Source organism: Grammomys surdaster, unplaced genomic scaffold (assembly GCF_004785775.1).
Source record: "Grammomys surdaster isolate TR1022 unplaced genomic scaffold, NIH_TR_1.0 267, whole genome shotgun sequence".
Lineage (NCBI taxonomy): Eukaryota > Metazoa > Chordata > Mammalia > Rodentia > Muridae > Grammomys > Grammomys surdaster.
In genome coordinates, this window is record NW_021604708.1 from 3,422,251 (window position 1) to 3,431,901 (window position 9,651).

A 9,651-nucleotide genomic window follows, 5' to 3' on the forward strand; every position below is an offset into this window, starting at 1 on the left:
TCGCAATTGCTCCGGTATATGGTGTCTTGAGCAGATTACTGGGTGGTTGCGACTTTCTGAGACTTGAGAGAGGGTCTCCCCTCTGCGGAGGTCTTCAGTATGATATTTTATTAGCTGATCCCTCTGAAGGAGTTTTACTGCAAACCTTTGCTCTCATACAATGAGCTTTAAATTTTTGGAGAGCACTTGTTGCTCCAGAAAATATTCAAAGGCATTATCTTTTCAATATTTGAGGCCTTAGTTATATCCTAACCAGATTGTGGCACAGACAATTCCAATAAGAAAAGATAGCTGGGGCTGGAGAGATGGCTCAGCCATTAAGGCTAGGCTCACAACCATCTGTAATGGTATCTAGTGCCCTCTTCTGGCTTGCAGATGTACATGCAAAAAAGAAAAAGTTTACTTTTAATGATTTTCAAAAGTTGTTAGGATATTAATTAGCTAACACCTCACCTTAAGCTCACCACAAGAAGACCTAAGCTACTTTTCCATGTTTTTAAGGGAGACTCCAATCCTTCCCCCCACCCACCCATTCCTTGACCCCTGCAACTACACATGCCTTATGGTTGGTAGAAAAAGCCATCCAAGAACAGGGAGTTTCCTTTATCTCTTATGAAACACCACTCTTGTTATCTGTTGTTGAAGTAATATTTTAAATCAGTGGCACCCAATCTTATTTGTTCTTAATAAGCTGCCATCTTCCCAACTAGCCTAGGCCTGAGAATACGCTGCTGCTGCTCAGCTCAGGCCACTGGCTCAGGTGGCCAGAGGCACCAGCCTTGCCATCCATGAGACGCTGGCGTGGGAGATGGCTCTGCCAATCTTCCATGCTGTCTCCACAAGGCTGGGCTGTGCCTAGACCATCCCGCCATCCACATGGTACCTGGTAGCAATGAGACTCTAATGGTTAAAGATTATCCAATAGCTTTATATATTTGGTAATGTTCAAATAACAAGACGCCCACAGAATTAGAGGTGTAACTCAATACCCAACCTATATATATCAGCTACTTTTGACTGCTAGAGACACACGCACGTCTGCTGCCATGTTTCCCTCTCTCTGGTCTTCTCTCTCTCCTTACTTCTCCTCTTCCCTCCTTACTCCTCCCACCTTAGCTCCTCCCAACTTGCAGGGAAAATATACAGCTACAATCTGTGCCACACATATAGGCATATACATATAGGAATGTTTTGGCAATGTGGCCCTCTCCTCTGGGTTCACCTCTCAGCTTGCCTCCCCCAAAGTACTCTCCCCTTATACCTCCTTGGTTGCTAAGCTTATTCTTTTGGGATGCAAACAGAGTCGAAGTGTTTTGGTAAAGATCCTGATAAGATAATTATGTCATATTTTAAAAATCAACTAGATTGGCTCATGGAAACCACAGATGAGTGGCCTGTAGCTTGCTGCTCCTTTTTGGGAATAATTGATAATCATTATCCTGCTGATAAATTGCTTCAATTTGCTAAAATTCATCCCTTTATTTTCCCAAAGTTTACCTCCCCTCAACCAATATTAAATGCTTGCTTCGTGTTTACTGATGGCTCCTCTAATGGAATGGTGGCTTATGTTATAGATGGACAGGCTACCCCTAATCGAATTTTTGCAGTAGTAAAAGTGTTTCAATTATTAAAGGATCACCCCTTTAATTTATATACTGAGAGTGACTATATTGCTTACTCTGTTTCCATTCTTGATACAGTCCCATATATTAGACCCTCCTCAAATGCCACCCCCTTTTTTTCTCAGCTTCAAAAATTGGTTGCCTCTAGATGCCACTTTTTTTTTGTTGGACATCTCCGTTCTTATTCTGATTTGCCTGGCCCCCTTTCTAGAGGAAATAACTGTGCAGACGCTGCCACCTGCTTGATCTTCCCAGTGTTGATAGGCTCTGTAAAAACAGTCCCAAAAGAGTCATGCCTTACATCAGTTAAATGTCCTGACCCTTCATCTACTTTTTAAGATTACTTGTGAACAGGCATGCCAGATTGTTAAATAATGCTCCACCTGTGTCACACTTTTGTCCACTTCCCACCTGGGGGTTAACCCCAGATGTTTAGTTCCAAATGAAATATAGCAAATGGATGTTACACATATTCCTGATTTTGGCAATCTTAAATATCTTCATGTTACCATAGATACCTTTAGTTGATTTATTTTTGCTATTTTACATATTGGAGAGGCTGCCAAAAATGTTATAGCTCATGTTTTAAATTGTCTCTCCATCATGGGTAAACCTAAAATTATTAGACTGATAATGGTCCTGGTTACACTGGGAAAATTTTTCAAGAGTTTTGCTGCCAGTTACAAATCAGACATATTACTGGCATTCCTTATAATCCTCAAGGACAGGGCATTGTTTAATGTGCTCACCAGGCTATCAAAAACAGTTTACAGAAGTTAAAGAAAGAGAAGTTATACCCTCAGAAGGGGTCCCCTAAAAATATTCTCCATCATGTCTTGTTTGTTCTCAATTTTCTAAATCTGGACACTCATGACAAATCTGCTACTGATTGCCTCTGGCACCCTGAGACCAATAAAAATTATGCCACAGTAATGGGGGAGGATCCTCTTACCTTTAAATGGAACAGCCCAGACCCAGTTCTTATATGGGGCCGAGATCAAAATGTCTGTTTGATACCAAAGAAAGTGCAGCTAGATGGCTGCCAGGAAGATGAGTGAAGCAACTAGATATCTCCACAAAGCAAGACCCAATTGTAGATAAAATGGATAACAATTGAGATCCAGGGAAGAGAGATCTCCCTGAGAATTCTCCTCTTCTTCCTTTTCCAGATGAATCAACTTGTCCCTTTGCTCAGCCTTGATACATTTTTTTCCTAGGCATAAAAGAGCTATTCAACTTATTCCCCTCTTAATTGGGCTTGAAATCTCTGGGCACTTGCCACTGGCATTGGAATGGCTGTGGACACTTACAATAAGTTTACAATAAATCCCAACAATTGATAGAAGATGTCAACATGGTTTATTAGTCTGTCAGAGACCTACAAGATCAGGTAGACTCTCAGGCAGAAGTGGTCCTGTAGAGGGAAAAGTTATGGATACTGGGTATATAGAATCCTTTTTAGACATAAAATATTCTTTAGGCTTTCTTTACAAAGACATGGAGGCATGAAGCAGGTTGGAAATGTGGACAGACTGGCTAGAATGCAATTTAGCCAGGTGTAACCAAGCTGAGAACCATAGTGACAGGGCAAGGCCGAAGTAACAGGCCAGGACCACATTCTTGGGAAAGATAAGAGTACAGAGAGTTTTCACCTGATCCTGACTCACGTAGGTTGGGTTCCTTTGGAATGTTCCACTATTTTTATACCACCCTAGCAACCCCCTCACCCCCTTCCCATTCCTTGGTTTGTGGTTTTTCCCTATAAAAACACCTCTCAAACTGGCAGTCGGGGTCAATTCAGCTCCTGCGTGGGCATACGAATTGACCGGCAACTAGTTGTCACGCCCTAATAAACAACCTCGCAAATTGCTCCGGTACGTGGTGTCTCGAGCAGATTACTGGGTGGTCGTGACTTTCTGAGACTTGAGAGAGGGTCTCCCCTCTGCGGAGGTCTTCAGTCCTACAAAATAGACATGGCCTTGATTTACTAACAGCAGACAAAAGAAGTATCTGCTTAGTTTTACAGGAAAAGTGCTGCTTTTACACAAACAAATCTGGAGTCATTTGAGACCGGATGCGAAAACCATCAGGAGGAATTAGAAAAGAGTTGTCAAGAGCTTTTTAATAACCCCATATGGAGCACTTGGAATGGGATCTTGCCTTTCCTTCTCCCTTTTCTTGGACCAGTAGTTGATCTGCTAGTATTGTTCTCATTAGGACCTTTTCTCTTTAGTAGACTACCTTTCTACAAGATCTATTGTGCCCTCCCCCCCAGCCTTGAGCAGGCCTGAAAGACCTTGTTTACCACAATAGACCAAATAACAGGACCTAGGTGGAATTATCCACCTTGGCTGCATAGACAGCCTGCTACAGGAACTTAGAAGAATAAACTTCCCACTGAGCTTGCCTTGAGATATCTCCAGCTGTGACAAAGGATGGGTTCCCTCACCCATCTCTGGCTGAAACAAGAAAGGGTTCGGTGGGGCTTTCCCTTTAAATTAAGAGCTGAACATTAAACTTCAATCCTTGATCAGAATACTTTGTCTTGGCTTCATCTTTTCTCACCCTCCATCCCTTTTTTCATTTCCAGCCCCCTTTTCAGGAGAACTTGGTTGGCCCGTGGCCGCAGGTGGCTACAATCTATAGCTATCTGTTCTAGGGTTAGTACTTTCCCACAGAGGCCAAGACTTTGTGTCAGTAGGCACGTATGGCTGACTTAGGCCTATGGCTGACTTAGGCCACTACTGTTTAATCAGGGTTGCTCCCAACACATGACCACATGTAACTCCAGTTCCCAGGATTTGATGCTTCCTTCTGGATTCTAGAAGCACCTGCACTCATACATGTAACATACCCCCACATAGACATGCACACACATGTATACATAATTAGAAGTTTAAAAAATTTAATTTTTGTTTTAAATTTTGGTACTGAGGATACAACCCACAGTCTTAAGTATTACGGGCAAGTACTTTACTACTGAGACACATCTCAAATAAATTTTAGCTTAAGTCTAAAGAGTCTTATTTCTTACTAATGACATTCTTCATGCCCAGTGAACTTGAAAATAACACTTCCTTAGTCTATACCTATTGAGTTCCATATTTTTTATAATAGTTTTTCATAAAATAAGAGTTATACTCCAATGAGGGCTAGTCCATTAAAAACATTAGCATCCTCCTACTCAGATGTGGTAAGAGCTTCTTAGAAAGTAAGGGTTTAATCTAATGAAATGATTTTACTCGTACTACACCTAGACTTTGTTTAGCTGTTTAACTGATTACAGTCTCCTCCTTTATGACCATATTCATTCAAAAAATGCTTTCTTTTTAAAAATGTAGTTGCTTGGGGCCGTTGACCTCAGTGCCAAAGCCACTGCACCGAGGGGAGAGGGAGGCTGGGGGTCGAAGGCTCCTCTGAGGTGCAAGATCGTGTGACTACACAGTTCGTGGGGGCTCAGAGGGCGACTGCGGGTTGATGTTTGGAGGCGGTGATGACCGTCTTGGTCCGGTAGTCGATCTCAGGAAACATGACTACAGAGCGTGTTAATGGAAATGGTACTGAGGAGCCCATGGATACTACTTCAGCAGTTATCCATCCAGAAAAATTTCCCACATCACTTGATGCTGGTTTACCACAGAGAGTTGCTGAAAACTAGATGTAATTTACATTGCAGGGCTAGTTGCACATAGTGATTAAGTTTAAAAAGCTATTGAAGCTTTAAAAGAGTTCAATGAACACGGCACTGTAGGAGGAGCTAAGGTGGGAGGAGTAAGGAGAGGAAGAGGAGGAGTTGGGAGAGAAAGAGAAAAAAGGAAGAGGAGGAGCTAGAGAGGGCAGAGATGTAGGAGGATGAGAACCACACAAGTATGGAGAATACTCACGAGGAACAACTTATAAACTTATAATTAGGTTAGCTAATTGGGATACAACTCTCTTTGTATGGGCATCTCGTTATTAATCATTATCAAACATATAAAGCCTTTGATTAATCTATAAGAATTAGAGTCTCATTCTCTTATTGGGTCCGTGTGGATGGCAGAATGGTCTGGGCAATGCTCTGCCTTGCAGATAGCACGTGGAAGATTGACAGAGCCATCTCTCATGCTGGCATCTAGTGGGTGGCAAGGCTTGTGTTTCTAGTGGGCCGGTTCTAGCTGCAGCACGCACATGGCCTTAGTCCAAGAAACATGGCGACTGGGCTAGGCAGAGCCGCTGCAGCTTAGATAGTCGGATGAACCAGAGGCCAGTTTTAAATAATTACCTCAAGACGGCCCATTGGGAGTGCTTCATAAAGACAGTGATGTCTCATGTTCAGAACAAAAGTGCCTTTTTATGTGGAGTCATAAAGACTTACAGGTGGATAGAGAAACAAGGGACCAAAGTAGCAGACCAGATAAGGCAAAGATTAAGGCACTTTTGGAAAGAACAGGCTTGATGTGACTATAGGTCAGAGGAAGTATGGACGACCACCTCTAGATTCTGTTTATTCAGGTCAGCAGCCTTCTGTTGGCACTAAGATATTTGTGGGGAAGATCCCCAGACATCTGTTTGAGAATGAGCTTGTTCCATTATTTGAGAAAGCTGGACCTATAGAGGATCTTTGTTTAATGATGGATCCGCTTACTGGTCTCAACAGAGGTTATGCGTTTGTCATTTTTGTACAAAAGAAGCACCACAAGTGTGCCCTTCCCCCAGCCTTGAGCAGGCCTAAGAGATGAGACCTTGTTTACCACAATAGACCAAACAATAGGACTCTGGAGGTATGGCCTGGAGGCATTTCCTGCCCTTGGCGAGGCAGTGCTTGCTTTGGCCTTGGCGCCTTTCTGGCTGCCTGTAGCCTGGTACACGAGCTGAGAATAATAGACTGCCTGCTGAGCTTGCTTGAGACATCTCTGGCCGCGATTAAGTATGGATTCCTCTCACCTCCAGCAGGATGTTTTCTGCTCACCTACAGCTGGCTGCAGCAAGAAGGAACTCTGGGGATGGGGGTGGGTTATCCCCTTTAAATTAGAAGCTGAAGATTAAAGCATTGTGCCTTGATCAGAAACCTTTGTCCTGGCTTCATCTCTTCCCACCCTCCTGTCCCTTCCCAGCCTCTCTTTCAGGTGAACCCGGTTGACTGTGGCTGATGGCCCTCAACACACAAGAGGTTGTTAAACTGTATAATAATCATGAAATTTGTTCCGGGAAGCACACTGGTGTCTGCATCTCAGTTGCCAACAATAGGCTTTTTGTGATCTCTATTCCTAAGAGTAAAACCAAATAGATTCTTGAAAAATTTATTGAAGTGACAGAGAGTCTCACAGATGTCATTTTATGTCACCAACCTGATGAAGAAAAAAGAGAGGCTTTTGCTTTCTTGAATATGAAGATAAGAAAACAGCTGCCCAGGCAAGGCATAGGCTAATGAGTGGTAAAGTCAAAGTCTGGGGAAATGTTAGAACTGTTGAATGGCCTGATCCTGACCCTGAAGTTATGGCAAAGGTAAAAGGGCCAACACTGTAACAGAAATTTTAGAAAAGTCGTTTAGTCAGTTTGAGAAATTGGAACCAGTGAGGAAGCTAAAAGACTATGCTTTCATTCATTTTGATGAGAGAGATGATGCTGTCAAGCTTTTAAAAAAAAAAAACAAAAAACTTGGAGGGAGAAAATATTGAAACTGTTTTTGCAAAGCCACTAGATCAAAAGAGGAAAGAAAGAAAAGCTCAGAGGCAAGCAGCAGAGAATCAAATGCATGATGATTACTGCTATTTCGGTCCACCTCATATGCACCCCCCACAAGAGGTCGAGGGCATGGAGGTAGAGGTGGCTATGGATATCCTCTAGATTATTATAGATACAAAGATTATTATGGTTATGATTACCATAAATATCATGGTGGATATGAAGATCCACATTATGGTTATGGAGATTTTCAAGTTGGAGCTAGAGGAAGGGGTGGTAGAGGAGCAAGGGTGCTGCTCTACCCAGAGGTGGTGGGGCTGCTCCTCCCTGAGGTAGAGCTGGTTATTCACAGAGAGGAGGCCCTGGGGCAGGGAAAAGGGGTCAAGGCCAGTCCTGACCTGTTACAATGAAGACTGATTTGTTATATTGGATTATACCAGAAGCTTGCAGTGAAGTAATGGTACGAAAAATCAAGCAATCTTAAATATCTCGGCAGTATAGGAGCATATTCTATTCCTCTCTCTCCCTCTCTCTCTCTCTCTCTCTCTCTCTCTCTCTCTCTCTCTCTTTTTAAAAAAAAATGTAGTTGCTAAACCTATACTCTTGGGTGTTTTTGAAGAAACAGCAGTCCAACAAAACTAAACTGAGTTCATCTCCCATGTAATTTCCTGGAGGGACACACAAGCACACATATTCATGTGCACACACACATCTGTCATATCCTGATACTGAGCTTGCTGTTTCTGATTATCCTGCTTATATATGTCACCTGCTCTGTAAGATCCTTGCCTTTTACCAAACAAGAAAAATAAACAAAAGTCTTTCACCTCTAATCTGCTACCATGTGAATGTGCTCACATTTCTTCTGTGTGAGCCTAGGGGCACGTGTGAGGGTGAAGAGAAGAACGTGTTTTGGAAAAGGGCACTAACCAATCAGTAGTTGTGCCTATCAGGCCATAGTGTCTATTTTTATATAATACACAAAATATGCACTTATATAATGCATGAAAGCATGTCTTTTTTTTGGGGGGGGACCTTTTAAATGATGACTGGTTACTCTCTGTATCAGATCCACCTCATGGGACACTACTTTTAATTTTCTCTGTACTAATTTGGCAGCTTCAAAGCCTACCTCTGAGTCATACAGTATTGAACCATCTTCCATACAAATATGCACAACTCATTAAGTAGCTCAAGGGCACATTTTTAGACTTATTCTTTACACTTATAAAACAGTTTACTGTGAGTTAGTAAAAACTACTATGAAACATATGGTCATGAAGGTCACATCAACAGTCATCCACTAGAATTTATGAAGGATGTGTTTCTGTGTGCAAATAGTGGTTAATAGCACTGAAGGAGACTATCCTTCTTAATCTCTCTCTCTCTCTCTCTCTCTCTCTCTTTCTCTGTGTGTGTGTGTGTGCTTCTCTATGTAGTCCTGCTCAATCTGTAGCTTGCTGTGAAGAGAATACTTGCCTTGCACTCACAGAAATTCCCCTTCCTCTGTCCTGACTCCTGGGATTAAACAGGAATAATTTTACAGTGCTAGTAATTTTAGCACTGGTGGACACAGCAGGATTGGGTTTGAGGTAAGCCTTGGCTACAGAGTGAAACCTATTTTCAAAGAATCAATAGGTAAGAAGGTAAGTAAGTAAATGATTTTTACCACTGATAGTGCTGGAGAAAAAGCCTGCATGTTGGTATTCTTTACCTGTTTTTATTTCCTCCACCTATTTTACTATGCACTGGTACTTGATAAATTAGAATCATTTCCCTCAATAAGGTTGTAGTGTGATCTTTTATACTTAATGCAACTTTTGTCATTTCTATTTTCCTTTTGAGACAAGATCTCACTGTATAATCCAGGCTGGCCATTTAATTGTAATCTTCCTGCCACTGCCTCCCAATTGTTGGTGTTAGAGATGTGCACTACCATACCCAAAACTTTTCTTGATTTATAATTTGGGGATTGGAGAGATAGTTCAGTGGTTAAGAGCACTTTCTGGAGCCTGGAGAGGTTAAGATCACTGGTTGCTCTTTCAGAGATCCTGAGTTCAATTCCCAGCATCTACATGGTGGCTCATAACCATCTGTAATGGGATCTGATGCCCTTTTCTGGTGTCTGAAGACAGCTATGGTGTACTCATATATATAAGATAAATAAATATTTTTCAAAAAGCACTTAATGATCTTGCAAAGGACCCTAGTGTAGTTCTCAGAACCTATATCATTGATTCAACTGAAAAAAAAAAACAATTACAAGAGAGAAAGAACAACATAATATTTTGACTTTTTTAAAAAAGGGATTAATTTAATAGGGGACAGGATGGATAGGTAATGTGTGCACCTATATATTCTG

At 41.8% G+C, this 9,651-nt stretch overlaps 1 pseudogene; it reads left to right on the top strand.

Moving 5' to 3' along the window:
* Positions 1–5,925: 5,925 nt before the first annotated feature.
* Positions 5,926–7,686, top strand: LOC114628360 (annotated as a pseudogene).
* Positions 7,687–9,651: the final 1,965 nt, after the last annotated feature.